Raw genomic sequence first — 18,755 nt, forward strand, 5'->3', positions numbered from 1 at the left:
CATAGCGCGACAATTTCTGTTCAGCGCCAGACTTGCTTATAACCTATATCACTAATTATGTTATGAAAATGACGTATTAACTACAACAGCAGACTGACCTTCGTGTAAATGCTTGGAGCAGACTAACCTGTGAGCTGGAGTGTTCTGGGACGTTATATTTGGTCTTTGAATGGCTGCAATCCAGTCGCCTCTTTGTTACTTCGGAAACATGGCTCGAACAATTTCTCTTCAACGACGTAATCCGATAACAACCGATCTCTTTACCCGTCGGCTTCCCGTGGCTGTCATGCGACCGGCTATTGCAGTTAATAATACAACAGCTTCTTGACATTTTTGTGTTTCTTTTTATCGCTGTATAACTGATTTCAATTGAAAGCCTGCGTGCGCTAGTACCGCTTGCCACGAGTTCCCAGAATCCTTTGCGGTTCTACCCGTGAATGACGTCATATTTTCAATCTCTATATAATATGCATGTTAAATTTTATATTTGGGGTAAAATATCAAGTCTTTTCAAGTAAACCGGTTCAAGTCCAATTCAAGTCCCAAGTCATTGGTGTAAAAGTCCAAGTCAAGTCACAAGTCTTAGAACATTTTTTCAAGTCAAGTCTAAAGTCATAAAATTAATGACTCGAGTCTGACTCGAGTCCAAGTCATGTGACTCGAGTCCACACCTCTGACTCTGTTCGGTGGTGTCGAGCCAAACGGACTTTAACGTTTGTTTGAATGAGCTGACGGTTCACTCGTTAAGCTGAAAGAAAGATGCTTTAATCACAGGAGTCACAAATGTGTCCGCTGTACCATCTGGGAACTCTTCTTGTTTAGCACTCGTAATAACACAAACACTAAATACTCCTGCTCTTGTGCTGTTTTGTAGCAGTGTATACACCTGAGACTGTCACCTGTCTGTCTGTCGTGCACTCTCTCTCCTTTTCTTTCTCTCTGATTGTGGAATAAAAGTATGAACATGTATTTATAAGCAGTGTTGGTCAAGTTACTTGAAAAAGGTAATCAGTAACTAATTACTGATTACTTCCCCAAAAAAGTAATCCAGTTACTTTACTGATTACTTATTTTCAAAAGTAATTAATTACTTAGTTACTTAGTTACTTTTTAAAAACACGATTTACAACCTGAATAGGTGATAAAGCGATAGATCTTTCAGCCCAATTCTACTTTTTCTGCATAATCCATCATACAAAATGTAATCAAATGGAAAAGTCTCTTTTTAAAACTTGTTTTATTAGTTTTAATCTTTTAACTTTATGCATCAAGCAAAAATTTAATTATGTGCAACATTCTCTGACTGGAAGAAATTTGTTTAATATTTAAACCTATTTTCTGCACATTCCAGAACATAAAATAAAATATTTTTTTGTGTTTACACTCACTCTTTCAAATAGATGCAAGTAAAACACAGCAGAAAATAAATAACATCAAAGACTAGCGGTCCTTTGGCACTATTTTCACCTGTAAAGCAGGAGTGTGGTAGGCGGAGGTTTACCCTGGTGCAGGTGTGCCGCAGCGGTCAGTGGAAGAATCCGCGAGTTTCTCTGTGAATTTCCCATTACGTGGTAGCGCACTCGTGCTTGCTTGGAAGTTTAGGGGTTTTTTTCGCTGTAAAAAGAAGTTTTCTTCCCACGCACAACGGACCCTAATGTTTTTGTCACTTTTTATGGAATCAAACTTAAAGTAAGGTCAGTACTTCCACGCTTTAAACGCTGCACGCTCATACTCTCTCCCGCACTCAATATATTATCCAGTGCTGATCTGCACACAGCTGTTGTCAAGAACGTGGCACTTGCTTACGTCACTGTCATGACATGACATGACATTCTCGCAAAAAAATCACAGTTTTAGTAACGCAGTAAGGCAGCGTTCCTACGGGAAAGTAACAGTAATCTAATTACTGTTTTTGCAAGGGTAATCCCTTACTTTACTCATTACTTGAAAAAAGTAATCAGATTACAGTAACGCGTTACTGCCCATCTCTGTTTATAAGTTACACTTGTGTTTGAATCCTGCAGCTTATCACACATTTGATTTCCATGTGTGACGACTGCAAGTGTCCAGAGTGAGGACAGACTGAGGGACCCACTGCTGCACATCATCTGTGAAGCTTTGCACCCCTGATGATCCACCAGGACAAACTCAGCAGTGTGTGAGGAAGAGGAGGAGGAAGAGCCAGCAGCAGCTGACAGATGAAGAGAATAGACAGACTGTTCCCTGTTTGTGAAGGACTGCTAGAAAAGTTTAACATAACCAATTGTCTGTCCTGAATCAGTCTTATTAGGTAATGTTCAAATAATTTTATCATCCCAGTGTTTTCAGTGTGGGAGAAAGTACTCAGGGCCTTCAAGTTAAAAACAATGAAAGGCAGATACAAGTTTAATATTCAGAAACCTGAAGTATGTATCAGCAGCAGAATGGAGCTAAAAATAAATGTCCATGTTTGTTTAAGTTCTATGAAGCTTTGAGTATTTTGGATTAGTAGTACTGCTGTGTTTGTTGCATCATATTGCTGAAATTGTGTATATGCTTTATATATTCTGAGGTAAGTTGATCTATAGTGTTACATCATATTCTATAAGGATGTTATGTGTTTGTTTACTTTCTGCCCAGTTTGACTCATTTAGCAGAAGCCAGCCTGTTTAAGGCCCTGATATCTATTCTGTATGACTTAAAGCAGTTATGACATGGTATGATTTTCTCACCCAATAAAGGAATATTTAATATATCGGTCATTCTATCAGAAACAGTTATTACAGCTCGTACATTTGTTTTTTCCACATACATGTAAGCATTGAGCCAAATTTAGTAATGCCAACTAGGGCTGGGTCATATCATACCGTTCACGGTAATACCGGTATAATGTTGGGCAACAATAAGAAAATGAAATATCGTGATAGAATATGGGTAAAATGCGCATGCACAGTGCCTTTGTTTTCATACGCACATGGCGGAAAAAGCATGGTGGCGACGGAGAATAAGAAGGGCGAAAGCGGATCGTTAAATGAAACAGATGAACCAGAATTGGTTTGTAAAAATGCTGCAACTTCAGTGTGGAACTGGTTTAGCTTTCATCTGTCAGATACACAACAAAGCATTATTTTTGCTAGAGCATGCTAGCAGGCCGTCGTTATTACCATGTTTTTGGGAAAATACGGCACACTTAAAATCAGTCCTTTGATTTTTCTGAAAATCGACAATGCCCCTCATAATCCCGTATGCCTTATGTATGAATTCTGGTTGTGTTTACTGACCTCGAAATGATTTTATGTGGCACACGGCGCTCGAAAATCTGTCAAATGTTTTAGTATGACTTCGCTAAGCTATGAACCCGCACCGCTTGATGGATTGTCAGGAGCATTACGGCTATCGTAGGAATCATAGAATATGATGTAACACTATAGATCAACTTACCTCAGAATATATAAAGCATACAGGGAGTGCAGAATTATTAGGCAAGTTGTATTTTTGAGGAATAATTTTATTATTGAACAACAACCATGTTCTCAATGAACCCAAAAAACTCATTAATATCAAAGCTGAATGTTGTTGGAAGTAGTTTTTAGTTTGTTTTTAGTTTTAGCTATTTTAGGGGGATATCTGTGTGTGCAGGTGACTATTACTGTGCATAATTATTAGGCAACTTAACAAAAAACAAATATATATCCATTTCAATTATTTATTTTTACCAGTGACACCAATATAACATCTCCACATTCACAAATATACATTGCTGACATTCAAAAACAAAACAAAAACAAATCAGCGACCAATATAGCCACCTTTCTTTGCAAGGACACTCAAAAGCCTGCCATCCATGGGTTCTTGTCAGTGTTTTGATCTGTTCACCATCAACATTGCGTGCAGCAGCAACCACAGCCTCCCAGACACTGTTCAGAGAGGTGTACTGTTTTCCCTCCTTGTAAATCTCACATTTGATGATGGACCACAGGTTCTCAATGGGGTTCAGATCAGGTGAACAAGGTGGCCATGTCATTAGTTTTTCTTCTTTTATACCCTTTCTTGCCAGCCATGCTGTGGAGTACTTGGACGCGTGTGATGGAGCATTGTCCTGCATGAAAATCACATTTTTCTTGAAGGATGCAGACTTCTTCCTGTACCACTGCTTGAAGAAGGTGTCTTCCAGAAACTGGCAGTAGGACTGGGAGTTGAGCTTGACTCCATCCTCAACCCGAAAAGGCCCCACAAGCTCATCTTTGATGATACCAGCCCAAACCAGTACTCCACCTCCACCTTGCTGGCGTCTGAGTCGGACTGGAGCTCTCTGCCCTTTACCAATCCAGCCACGGGCCCATCCATCTGGCCCATCAAGACTCACTCTCATTTCATCAGTCCATAAAACCTTAGAAAAACCAGTCTTGAGATATTTCTTGGCCCAGTCTTGACGTTTCAGCTTGTGTGTCTTGTTCAGTGGTGGTCGTCTTTCAGCCTTTCTTACCTTGGCCATGTCTCTGAGTATTGCACACCTTGTGCTTTTGGGCACTCCAGTGATGTTGCAGCTCTGAAATATGGCCAAACTGGTGGCAAGTGGCATCTTGGCAGCTGCACGCTTGACTTTTCTCAGTTCATGGGCAGTTATTTTGCGCCTTGGTTTTTCCACACGCTTCTTACGACCCTGTTGACTATTTTGAATGAAACGCTTGATTGTTCGATGATCACGCTTCAGAAGCTTTGCAATTTTGAGACTGCTGCATCCCTCTGCAAGATATCTCACTATTTTTGACTTTTCTGAGCCTGTCAAGTCCTTCTTTTGACCCATTTTGCCAAAGGAAAGGAAGTTGCCTAATAATTATGCACACCTGATATAGGGTGTTGATGTCATTAGACCACACCCCTTCTCATTACAGAGATGCACATCACCTAATATGCTTAATTGGTAGTAGACTTTCGAGCCTATACAGCTTGGAGTAAGACAACATGCATGAAGAGGATGATGTGGACAAAATACTCATTTGCCTAATAATTCTGCACTCCCTGTATAAACAATTTCAGCAATATGATGCAACAAACACAGCAGTACTACTAATCCAAAATACTCAAAGTTTCATAGAACTTAAACAAACATGGACATTTATTTTTAGCCCCATTCTGCTGCTGATACATACTTCAGGTTTCTGAATATTAAACTTGCATCTGCCTTTCATTGTTTTTAACTTGAAGGCCCTGAGTACTTTTTCCCATGCACTGAAAAAAAGGGACTGGCCATCTCTTGGATTTATGTAAGCATCTTGCATGTATTTAACACAATTGCCTCATGTTTTAAAGTTAAATGTAACTATATAGTGTAAAAACTACATGATATGCAGAAAGGGTGTATTAAATTGTTCATATCATGTTCAGGTGAAGTAAGTCAATAAGATAGCAACGTTAAATCTCGTGAAACCACGCGTGATTTCATCTCGCGGGCTTTGGATCGTGGTTTAAAAAAGGCATCCATCTCAGTCAAGTCGAGCAGCCAACTCTACGTTTTTGGTATGTCTTGATTTTTTGAATTAATTTTTACCATATTTCAGCCAAATGTAGTTAAACGTCTAGAGTGTCGCCATGTAACATGCTAAAAAAGAGCCGTTAGCTTATTTGCTGTTTTATCTGTTGTCAAAGAATTGGCGCTTTTTCATTTGAATTTGTCTTTGGCACAAGAGCCGTAATATCACATTAAACCTAATTACGAGGCACTCCTAACATAATTTGGTTTTCTGTGTGAATAGATTTGCCAACTGACTCTTCAGTTACATTTACTGCACCGTGGTGTTAGTGAGATTTTGGACATTGAACAGCTTTAGCTAATATCATCAGCGGCATTATGCTAGCTTACATCCCTACCCCTCCTGCCCTCACCTGCTGTCCTTTTGTTTTTGTTTTTGTTTTTTTTTGCTGCACATTGAGAGACGACCTCTATTCTGCATTTCACCAGGAGTCAGCTGATGGATTGTGGGTTCAAGGTGTTATGGTAAGAAAGTATATTCTATTTTCGTTTCTGTAACTTAATTATAATAGGTTTTTTATAATTATTAGGTGCATGCATACTCACCCTATTAATACAACTGAGAAATCCAAAATCTGCCATAGGTTTAACTTATACCTGTATGTATTGCCAGAAAGGTGATTACTGGACTCGCATTAATGCACACTTGAACTGAAATGAGGTTGTAACTTGTGGGTTGTTGGGTTGCAAATCAGAAACAAACATCTTTGGATTTTTTTTTAATCAGGAGTTCATGGTGAGTGTTTTATGAGTAGATTGTGGCTTTGCAACATTTAAAAATGCATTTAGTTATCCACTTGATCCTCATTGGACTGGTTAGGACCAGTAGTCCTCTTTAATAATTTGAAGTTCACATGAGGCCTGGTAGTGAACTCGGCCGCCGGCCCTTGAGGCCCCACCCCCACCCCTGTATTAGGGGTCACATCAGTGTGAAAAAACTTTAAATTTGTCATTCTAATGAACAAAGGAAAATCCCCCCAATATTTACATTAGCTTTTGTTTGAAAAAAAAAAAAAGACCAACTGACCAACAGCTAACCAAATTGTGGGGCTGAAAGTCTAAATTCTAACATCTTCTGAGTGACATAACCTGGATTTCTGATGGGCCGGTGTCTTTCTAACAAAAACTAATGTAAAGCATTTGAAATTATTATGTTTTTCACTCTCTCTTAGAAACTCTGTTAGACCATGAATGGCAGCATGGCAGGCCACTCTTTGGCTATAGCTATTTACTATGTTGCTTGCATTGGTTTAAATTACTCTAACATTAGAACTGGTAGATTCAAAAGAGATGAGTTTAAAAAGGAATCTTAAAGAAATGTTTTGTGTTTAACCAGGACTTGACTGAGGCCACTGCACAGATTGAGAAAACCACAATGAACATCTGTCTCCAGAGATGCGCCAGGCAATGACTTTTCTGATGTTGTTCTTCAAGATCTGGATAACGTGACCTTTGCAGTAGCCATGCTGTTTGGACCTTTTTTATTCCTTCAACATGAGTTACCCATCACAGCTCTGCTACACTTTTGAGGTGATTCAAAGGGTGGTAATGGAGTTGGATGCAACTCAGCTCTCAAGAAAAGCTCACAACTAAGACAAAACTGCTCCTGCAACGAAGCTCACTGTTATGCATGTGAGGTGACCAGCTCTAGGTGAGAGGACATTTAAATCTCACACTTGTTCTGCTGCATTTTTGAAGCTCAATTCCAGGAACGGATCGCAGGGTTCATTTTTATATACTCTGCAACTGCCATGAGGACAAGCCGTTTTTTTTGTTGTTTGTTTTTCCTTTTGCTCTGTACAAGTTCTGTTTGTCTGTTTGGCAGCATTTTTAAATTTCTCTTTGTATTTTTTCTTTCTTTTACTAGTGAAGAGATGTAGCGTGAACAGTTATACAGTCTAAATATCCCATATGGGTCGTGTGAAATGGTATTTTCAGTTTCATTCAGTTGAAGTAAAGAACGTTGAATATTTCTAAGTGTGCTGTTTTGAACCAAGATGTCACAGTATGATCAGTGCTGTAATTTTTGACAGTCACTGTATCAATGTTATTTTTGCGTCTCTTGAATAAAGTTTTTGACCTGCAAGTGCTAATTTCTTTAGTTATTGGGGTAAAATGGGTAGTGTTAATAGGAAGGTGTTTGCCAATTCAGTAACCTAATTTAATGTTAATGGAAACTAACATTACCTCAAATTGTTTAGTTATAATTGTTGTTTAACTGAATCTTGATGTCAGAGGCCTTAAATAGAATGTTTTGTATTGTTCTTTTCCAACATTTTTCAAAAGAAACAGTCTAATTTCTTTGCTGTGATTGATTCCAGAGAACACGGAAGAACTGACATTATTTAACTGTTGATTTATATAGATTCAGTAGAGGAGTAATGTCAGTTTAATTCTTTACCTACTGCAGTGAAATTAGACATTTTGTTTTGAAAGGTTACTGGTGGATGCCAGCAACCATCTTGGAAGAGAACAATACAATCTGTTATAAGGCCTCCATTTGAAAATTGTGTATTTGATACTAGAATATAATAGCAAAATGTAATTTGAAGATAACATGTAGTATTTAAGTGACCAAGTAGTATTGGGTAAAAGTTATTGAATCGTGTTGGGATAACGTGAGAAAATTGTGAAGGATTAAAATATTCCAAGAGCTCAAATTACTTCATCAAAACATGTTTAAGTCACATTTTATCAACACAAATTGCACAGGTTTATTGAACATGAATAAATTGTGTTAATTTAACTCAGTTGTTTAAGTTGCTGCCAAAGCAAAACATCTGTGTGCAACAAATGTCCACCATTGAATTAAGTAAATCCAACAACATATTTTTTTCAGTGTGATTCAGGACAGACAATTAGTTATGTTAAACTTTTCTAGCAGTCCTTCACAAACAGGGAACAGTCTGTCTATTCTCTTCATCTGTCAGCTGCTGCTGGCTCTTCCTCCTCCTCTTCCTCACACACTGCTGAGTTTGTCCTGGTGGATCATCAGGGGTGCAAAGCTTCACAGATGATGTGCAGCAGTGGGTCCCTCAGTCTGTCCTCACTCTGGACACTTGCAGTCGTCACACATGGAAATCAAATGTGTGATAAGCTGCAGGATTCAAACACAAGTGTAACTTATAAACAGAGATGGGCAGTAACGCGTTACTGTAATCTGATTACTTTTTTCAAGTAACGAGTAAAGTAAGGGATTACCCTTGCAAAAACAGTAATTAGATTACTGTTACTTTCCCGTAGGAACGCTGCCTTACTGCGTTACTAAAACTGTGATTTTTTTGCGAGAATGTCATGTCATGTCATGACAGTGACGTAAGCAAGTGCCACGTTCTTGACAACAGCTGTGTGCAGATCAACAATGGATAATATATTGAGTGCGGGAGAGAGTATGAGCGTGCAGCGTTTAAAGCGTGGAAGTACTGACCTTACTTTAAGTTTGATTCCATAAAAAGTGACAAAAACATTAGGGTCCGTTGTGCGTGGGAAGAAAACTTCTTTTTACAGCGAAAAAAACCCCTAAACTTCCAAGCAAGCATGAGTGCGCTACCACGTAATGGGAAATTCACAGAGAAACTCGCGGATTCTTCCACTGACCGCTGCGGCACACCTGCACCAGGGTAAACCTCCGCCTACCACACTCCTGCTTTACAGGTGAAAATAGTGCCAAAGGACCGCTAGTCTTTGATGTTATTTATTTTCTGCTGTGTTTTACTTGCATCTATTTGAAAGAGTGAGTGTAAACACAAAAAAATATTTTATTTTATGTTCTGGAATGTGCAGAAAATAGGTTTAAATATTAAACAAATTTCTTCCAGTCAGAGAATGTTGCACATAATTAAATTTTTGCTTGATGCATAAAGTTAAAAGATTAAAACTAATAAAACAAGTTTTAAAAAGAGACGTTTCCATTTGATTACATTTTGTATGATGGATTATGCAAAAAAAGTAGAATTGGGCTGAAAGATCTATCGCTTTATCACCTATTCAGGTTGTAAATCGTGTTTTTAAAAAGTAACTAAGTAACTAAGTAATTAATTACTTTTGAAAATAAGTAATCAGTAAAGTAACTGGATTACTTTTTTGGGGAAGTAATCAGTAATTAGTTACTGATTACCTTTTTCAAGTAACTTGACCAACACTGCTAAGGATATGTCGGCCAATTTCCACTGGATATGCCTTCTGGTTAAACTTTCAGCAAGGAATTTGCATTTGCACTGTTAAATTTTTATATAACTTTAATGCACGTAAAAAACAGCTGCTTATTTAAGTGAAAATACATTGATAGGGTTTTTTTTTTGCACTACTAAAGTTGTGGATTTGTAAAGTATTTTGTCTAGTGTCAATTATATCGTGAGTTATGTGTTATCGCAAATTTTCAAATATATGTTGTGATAAATATTTTTCGTCATATTGCCCTGCTCTAATGCCTATTACATATAAACATTAAAAGAACAATATTTGTCTCTTATATATAATACATCTATATATATATACTGTCAAAGATACTTGTCTTTGAGTGAAGATTTAAGGTGATAGGCAATATAAATAAATGCAACTTGAATCTTTACTGAAGCTCAGTATTTTACATGGTGTTCAAACTCACTGCTGTAATAACTAATAATGATTAATATAATAACTATAATATTGGCCATATTATATTTACATTACCAAAGTGAGTGTAAAGTAAAGTGTAAAGTGTAAAGTGTGCGTGTTAGTCCCCATGGGGAGAGATGACTTTAGTCTCATGAACATTAGCTAATTGTTATTTACTAGCTAATCTTAAAATGACTGTTCAGTAAAGAAATGAAGCCCAGCAATTATGTTTTACAGTCCTGTGGTCTCAGCCTCACATACAAATGAACAACATATGTTCTCCTTCATTTCTGTCAAACAAAGCTGTAGGAAACGTTTCAGGCTGTTAGTATCATGGTTGCTAGGCAACCTGGCAGCGCTACGGAGGCTAGACCGTCCCATTTCACAAACCTACAAGCCTCGCACTTCGGTCTTTGAGTACGCGGACCTTGAGGACCGTTAAGGCTGCGTACTTTAAGGCTGCAGACCCTGAATTGGGATACAGCCTGTGTTTCCATTCGCTCCTCGTCACGTCATCTGTGTATCTTCCCGTCATCATAGAAATCATAGTCAGTTCATAGTTGTCATAGTGTCTTAGTTGATTCATAGTTTTCTTTGTTAAGTCATAGTTTCACAGTCTAGTTTGTTTTTCTCTTTGATTTATGTTCCACTTATTTCAGCTGAAATAAAGGCTCGCTTTTTTTAAAATTAATTCTGTCTCCTCACCTGTGTCTGCACCTGGGTCCTTCACACACACTTCATAAGGTCTGCTCCCGCAGATCGTGACAGCAGTGTATCAGATTTAACTACTAGCTAACTTCCATTTGCGCTCCCTGAGCAGGTCAAATAACAAATAGAAATACATAAAATATATAAAAATGTAGCTGATAAGTCAATGCAATAAGCCAATCATCCCAGCTAAAATTATTTAGAATTACATGAACACTATCTGAAATTAATATCCCTAAAGAAAAAATGCACTGCACTAGACCCAGCAACCAAGCAATTTCTATCTCCAGTCAATGAGCAGATAAAACAACAACCAGGAACACATGCAGATGCAGTTAACTATTCAATAAGACAAATACCCCAGATAAAGTTGTATATCAGAACGGGTATTCAAATTTGTCTGGTCTTAAATTGCTGTATAAGAAACTGGATTGAATTCTCCAACTTTTTGTCTAATTCCATATAATTATTTTAATTTAAAGAATAAGTGATGATGAAGTTTGTAGGGGCTCTAGTTTGTCTTTCCTCTTCCCATTGTGAGCTGTTCATTATAACAATGGAAATAATATTCCAGATGAGGGAGGGACACATTTATATACAATCTTCACAGTCACACACAAAGAGATACAGATGCACCTCATAAAGTCACAAAGCAAACGCATCTGTACAGAACGTTTATTCCCTGTTCAGTGATAGAACAACATATAGCAATTCAATGGTGGGAAATAACTTGGCAAAAAAAGTCACAGACTGATAATCACAAGCCAGTGGTTATGTTATTCACAATTACAGAAAACACAAAAAGTTTTAGAACACAAAAAAATGCATGCATGTCTGTTCAGAACACAAGTGGTATTTCCTCAAAGGAATTCATCAAAATCATAAAATAACTAAAAACAGCATATACATTTTTCATTTAATTATGGTGCATTAAAGAATCATATAAGCTGAAGCTAACATACAATATATTTGTTTCGTATGTATGTTAATAATCACGGTAAAGGAAAGAAAACTGGCAATGTGGAAGAAATATATTCTATAAGTACTCTTCTGGTTGTCAAGTCAATATTTGAGAGACACTGTTTACAAAGATGGATGAAAAGCTCCACTAAGGAATGACAGACTACCTTTGTGTGACAACATCTTGGCAGCATCCAAATCACAGATTGTGTATATTATATATATATATATATATACACACACACACACACATACACAGTGTTGGGAAGGTTACTTTTAAAATGTATTCCACTACAGATTACAGAATACATGCCCAAAAATGTATTTTGTAACGTATTCCATTACGTTACTCAATGACAGTAACGTATTCTGAATACTTTGGATTACTTAATATATTATCATGCTTTTTACAACTACATGAATGTACTATTGCTGTGTGATTTATTGAGGGTTACTCGCCATACCAGATGTTTAAATCTTAATATAAAATGAGTAACCGTAGGGTGGACATTAGGTAAGGCTGCACTTTTTTGCAGCGATCTCGTATAGAAAACTATTCCGCGCGTATATAAAACAGGTCCGCGGCACTGAACCGAAGTAAAGGGACCTCTGGCTAATATGTCGGGTTCCGTGTCAGGCTCCGAAAACCAGCTTTACTTTGTTGTGTGGGTCAACTTTGCTAGCGAGAGACAGAGAGAGGCGTTGAAAGGCTGCTCCAATGGATCTTATTGTTTCGGAGGGAAACACGAACACAGTGTACAGTCGAGTCCTTATAGGTTACTTACAACTGGGCTCATCAGGCACTCTTTTTGGCTGCAGTGGTTATTATATTTACATGCTTCCATCTCCCGTTTCTGCTCTGTGACAGCTCGTACTTTTCTCCTTTTTCTCCCTCCCTCGCTCACACATAACGGGTATGACAGTCCATTCTCCCTGCAGCACGGACTACACTGACCATGAGGCTACATTCTTTAGGGCGATGCCTGTAACACTCTGCCTATTGCCTTCATATTAAATCATATTAAATCAAAATATTTCTTCACGTCATTATGAGCTGCGAGATTGAGACACAGGCATTAGAGCCTCTTAATGCCTGTTTTGTATGGGTTTCCACCGGCGTGGAATTACCAAAAATAGAGAGAGCATAGCCTAACATATGAAACAGGAAAAGACCGCCATGTAATCCCTTTATTTCAACAAAGTAACTGTAATTCTGAATAATACAGTTACTCATATTTTGTATTTTAAATACGTAACCGTGGTACATGTACTTCGTTACTCCCCAACACTGTATATATGTATATACATATATGTATATACATATATACATGTATGTATATACTAGGGGTGCAACGATACACAAAATTCACGGTTCGGTTCGGTTCGGTTCGATACTTTGGTGTCACGGTTCGATATTTTTTCGATACAAAAAAAATGTTCATGCCTTTTTAATTTGTCATTTATTAAAATTATAAATATATATTTTAACTCAAAAGTACAGTTTTTAAATTTAACCCTAACCCTTGTGCGTGTTTTTTATTTTGACAGCGAATGCGCACCTGCGGACCACTTATGTGCAGCCCTGGTTATTTAGCTCGTCATATTGCAGCCACAGAAATTCTTTTGTCCATGAAACCATAAAGCTGCACTTTCTTTTTGCCTTATAGTCTGATTTGTCATAAGTTCTCCGTTTTGTGGTAAGCTTTTCTTTGGCTGTCACTTCTTCACCCTGACCTGTCTTATTTGGCTCAGCAGAACTAAAATATATATCTGTCTGTGAAGGTTCTCAGTCATCCAGGTCATCGTAGTCAAATATATATCCTGCTGCTTTTACACACGCACTCACATAAGCTCAGCGATTCTCTGCACGATCAACCTCTCACATGTTTAAGCTTGCTGCGGGAGATTTCACTTGTCATGTTTGCATAGTAAGCTAACGATTAATAAGACGATGTCAGAGGAATTGGTGCACAAATTATCATCACTCACAGATCAGTGCTGTCGCTCTCTATACACAGTTCACACGATTGCAAAGGGAAAGCAAAAAAACAAGCGCAAATTCAAACGCGATTTCAATATGTCACATATTGACAGTGGCTCACCGATGCCAATGACATAATTACCCAGCTACATTTCTGAAAGAATGCAAAAGCATTGACATATATTTTTCCTTCCTACAATAGCCCGACGGGCAGGGAAGAGATAGATTTTGGTAGCCCGACTGAAAAAAAATCGCTAGCCCCGGGACGTCGGGCTAGCGATATTGCGAGCCCTGTATCTGATTGAGGAATCACTCATCTTTGGAAAAGAGAGTTTATTACAGAGAAATGTCTCTTTCCAAAATAAAAGCTATACTATCCGCTTCTTCTGGGCTATATTCTCAGCAGCATAAGGAGAGTCATGTGCTAACAGCTGTCTAAATGACTCGGCTAAAGTTAGTAGCATGCTTGTTGTTTTTGTCTTTGCACTAGGATGATGTCGGCGTAAATGTGCAGTCATATTCGTTGTGTTCCCACTAGTGCTTTCAGGTTAATCTTGTTGAAATGACCTTAACACCACAACACGGCAAATCTCCGTTAACGAGCTACCGCCGATCGCCCCGTGCATGGGGCTAGACGGCCAACACGTTAACGAGCTAACTGCGCTAACACACTAGTTCCCACCCATGTAATTGAGCATTGCATGGCACATCCAACATACTGTTTTACTTTAGTCCATGACTCGCTTACCTTCAGGGTCATACGTCACATGAAAACCAAAATAATTCCAAACGCCAGATCCCTAGTGGGGTGCAACGATATTCGTATCGATATTGAACCGTTCGATACAGTGCTTTCGGTTCGGTACGCATATGTATCGAACAATACAAAATTTGTAATTTATTTTATCAACTTTCAATTTTATCAACTTTCCTTTTATCAACTTTCCTTCTGACGATGCTGTCTGTGTTGAGCGCTCAGTGAATCTGCGTTCGACTACTCTGCCTAGGCTGCACTGTCGAGCCTAGGCGGAGTAGTCGAACGCAGATTCACTGAGCGCTCAACACAGACAGCATCGTCAGAAGGAAGAGCGCAGGGCAAGCTAGCGAGACAGAAGTTAAGCTATCCTTGTAACATGGACCTCCCCCACCCTCATTCAGATCTGGCGTTTGGAATTATTTTGGTTTTCATGTGACGTATGACCCTGAAGGTAAGCGAGTCATGGACTAAAGTAAAACAGTATGTTGGATGTGCCACGCAATGCTCAATTACATGGGTGGGAACTAGTGTGTTAGCGCAGTTAGCTCGTTAACGTGTTGGCCGTCTAGCCCCATGCACGGGGCGATCGGCGGTAGCTCGTTAACGGAGATTTGCCGTGTTGTGGCGTTGAGGTCATTTCAACAAGATTAACCTGAAAGCACTAGTGGGAACACAACGAATATGACTGCACATTTACGCCGACATCATCCTAGTGCAAAGACAAGTAGAAGCAGAAAAAAAACAAGCAAGCATGCTACTAACTTTAGCCGAGTCATTTAGACAGCTGTTAGCACATGATTCTCCTTATATGTTTAATATGCTGCTGAGAATATAGCCCAGAAGAAGCGGATAGTATAGCTTATATTTTGGAAAGAGACATTTCTCTGTAATAAACTCTCTTTTACAAAGATGAGTGATTCCTCAATCAGATACAGGGCTCGCAATATCGCTAGCCTGACGTCCTGGGGCTAGCGATTTTTTTCAGTCGGTTTACCAAAATCTATCTCTGCCCTGCCCGTCGGGCTATTGTAGGAAGGAAAAATATATGTCAATGCTTTTGCATTCTTTCAGAAATGTAGCTGGGTAATTATGTCATTGGCATCGGTGAGCCACTGTCAATATGTGACATATTGCAATCGCGTTTGAATTTGCGCTTGTTTTTTTGCTTTCACTTTGCAATCACGTGAACTGTGTATAGAGAGCGACAGCACTGATCTGTGAGTGATGATAATTTGTGCACCAATTCCTCTGACATCGTCTTATTAATCGTTAGCTTACTATGCAAACATGACAAGTGAAATCTCCCGCAGCAAGCTTAAACATGTGAGAGGTTGATCGCGCAGAGAATCGCTGAGCTTATGTGAGTGCGTGTGTAAAAGCAGCAGGATATATATTTGACTACGATGACCTGGATGACTGAGAACCTTCACAGACAGATATATATTTTAGTTCTGCTGAGCCAAATAAGACAGGTCAGGGTGAAGAAGTGACAGCCAAAGAAAAGCTTACCACAAAACGGAAAAGTTATGACAAATCAGACTATAAGGCAAAAAGAAAGTGCAGCTTTATGGTTTCATGGACAAAAGAATTTCTGTGACTGCAATATGACGAGCTAAATAACCAGGGCTGCACATAAGTGGTCCGCAGGTGCGCATTCGCTGTCAAAATAAAAAACACGCACAAGGGTTAGGGTTAAATTTAAAAACTGTACTTTTGAGTTAAAATATATATTTATAATTTTAATAAATGACAAATTAAAAAGGCATGAACATTTTTTTTGTATCGAAAAAATATCGAACCGTGACACCAAAGTATCGAACCGAACCGAACCGTGAATTTTGTGTATCGTTGCACCCCTAGTATATACATACATGTATATATGTATATACACACACACACACACACACACACATATATATATATGTATATATTAGGGCTGCACGATTAATCGTTAGAAAATCGCGATCTGGATTCATACTTATGTGCGATCTCATTTCCAAATGACAACGATTTAAAAAAAAAAAAAAAAAAAGATGACGACGATTGTACCGCATTTTGATCCGGGACGTAATCTGCATGAAAACAAGCGCTCACTCTTCCTGCTCAACAAATGACAAGGGCGGAGCCTTATACCACGTGATACAGAAGCTGTGCCTGTGGTGCTAAAATTAGCAGGGAAAAAACAACGGAGAGCACGTCAGGGATGAGGTGCCTGGAGAAACGTGACTGGAGAAAATCCGTCCCGGTCAACCACCCAAACATCAATAACGGGAACCTTATACAGCGCTTCCCTATACCCATCGAACTCCCGCAGGCACAAAGAAATTACGGAGGCTATTATCACCTGACCAAAGATATGGCTCCCATCAACACTGTGCAAAACGAGGGATTTAGGAAAACGATCAACACCCTAAACCAGGGGTGTCAAACTCAAATACACAGTGGGCCAAAATTCAAAACTGGAACAAAGTCGCGGGCTAACATTAATATTTATTGAGAAAAAAAATCTTCCTCCAGATATAAGAATGAATCTTTTCTCATGGACTCAAATAAGTTTTGCTGGAAAACTGAATATGGAACAAGCAAAGCTTAATACTAAACAATATATATATTAGCTGTATAATACCAGTAGGCCAGCTCTAATAGTAATTTGGTATGGCTTCGCGGGCCAAATGTAATTAGGCTGCGGGCCAGAGTTTGACACCTATGCCCTAGACAAACGCTACACAGTGCCGTCCCGCAACTATTTTTCTATTGTTGCACTACCTGCTCTGTACACGCAGTGTCGAGCAACGGTGGAGACGGAATTTCAAGCAGTACAACATTTTGCGGCAACCACAAAACGTGAGACATTTGTTGTTTTTATGTTTATTTATTGTTTTTATGTTCAGTCTCAACTGTTACGAAGTTGATGTGCAGTTAATAAGTGCAATAAATATTTTTATTGGAAAAGAAAATCGTGAGAGAATTGTGATCTCAATTCTAAGCCAAAAAATCGTGATTCTCATTTTATGCAAAATCGTGCAGCCCTAATATATATATATACACATACATACATATATGTATAGCAGAGGGCCATAGAGGGCCAATCCTGCTGATGGGTATCCTTTGTGCATGGAGGAGCAGGATGAGCACTGCCAGAGCCCTATAAAATGACCTCCAGCAGGCCACTGGTGTGAATTTCTCTGACCAATCAATCAGAAACAGACTTCACAATGGTGGCCCAGGTCTAGTGTGTTCTAGTTGGCCCTGTGCTCACTGCCTGGCACCGTGGGGTTTGATTAGCATTGGTGCCCTGTGCTTTTTACAGATGAGAGCATGTTCACCCTGAGCACATATGAGAGATGTGAAAGGGCCTGGAGAAGCGATGGAGAACTTTATACTGCCTGTAATATTACTCAACCTAACTGGTTTTGGTTGTGGGTCAGTGATGGTCTGGGAAGGCATATTTATGGTGTAACGCGTAGACCTCCACAGGCTATACAATGGCATTCTGACTGCTATTAGGTATCGGGATGAAATCCTTGGACCTATTGTCAGGCGCTACACAGGTGCAGTGAGTCCCGGCTTCCTCCTGGTTCACAGCACGTCTGGCGAGAATATGCCGGCAGTTCCTGAAGGATGAAGGAACTGATACCACTGACTTGCCCCATGTTTGGCTGACCTAAAGTTAATAGAACACCTCTGGGACCTTATGTTTCAATCCATCCAACGCTGTTAGGTTGCATCTGAGACTGCCCAGGAGCTCAGTGATGCCCTGGTCCAGATCTGGAATGAGATCTTCCAGGACACTTTGTGCTATCTCATGAGGAGCATGACATTATGTTTTCAGGCATGCATAGAAGCAGATAGGCCATGCAAAGTACTGACTGCCATTTTGAGTTGCTGCAATGAAATTTTGGTGAAATAGACTAGCCTGCCGGATCATTTTATTTCATTCCTAACAATTACCCAGTCCATCTCAGTATAGATATCCATCATCATGTTTTTCTCATTACGTTCTGAAGTGCTTTCTTGGTACTCCTTTAAATGAGTGTTTCTTTAAAAAAGAAGAAGAAATATATACATATATAAAGTTTACATAAGTATAGCAAATATCAGGATACACAGTGGGGCAAAAAAGTATTTAGTCAGCCACCGATTGTGCAAGTTCCCCCACTTAAAATGATGACAGAGGTCAGTAATTTGCACCAGAGGTACACTTCAACTGTGAGAGACAGAATGTGAAAAAAAAATCCATG

General features: G+C 38.9%; 1 long non-coding RNA gene across 2 annotated transcripts; it reads left to right on the top strand.

The window, feature by feature from the left end:
- Positions 1 to 5,284: 5,284 nt before the first annotated feature.
- LOC120744373 lies at positions 5,285 to 7,598 on the top strand. Of its 2 annotated transcripts, none has more exons than XR_005698349.1 (2): positions 5,285 to 5,499; positions 5,914 to 7,598. It is a non-coding gene; the product is annotated as an uncharacterized LOC120744373 (long non-coding RNA). The 2 variants fall into 2 exon arrangements; XR_005698350.1 differs by having other exon boundaries at positions 5,942 to 7,598.
- The last annotated feature ends 11,157 nt before the right edge of the window (positions 7,599 to 18,755 follow it).

This window comes from Simochromis diagramma, unplaced genomic scaffold, assembly GCF_900408965.1.
Source record: "Simochromis diagramma unplaced genomic scaffold, fSimDia1.1 OVJJ01000683.1, whole genome shotgun sequence".
In the NCBI taxonomy this organism is placed as follows: Eukaryota; Metazoa; Chordata; class Actinopteri; order Cichliformes; family Cichlidae; genus Simochromis; species Simochromis diagramma.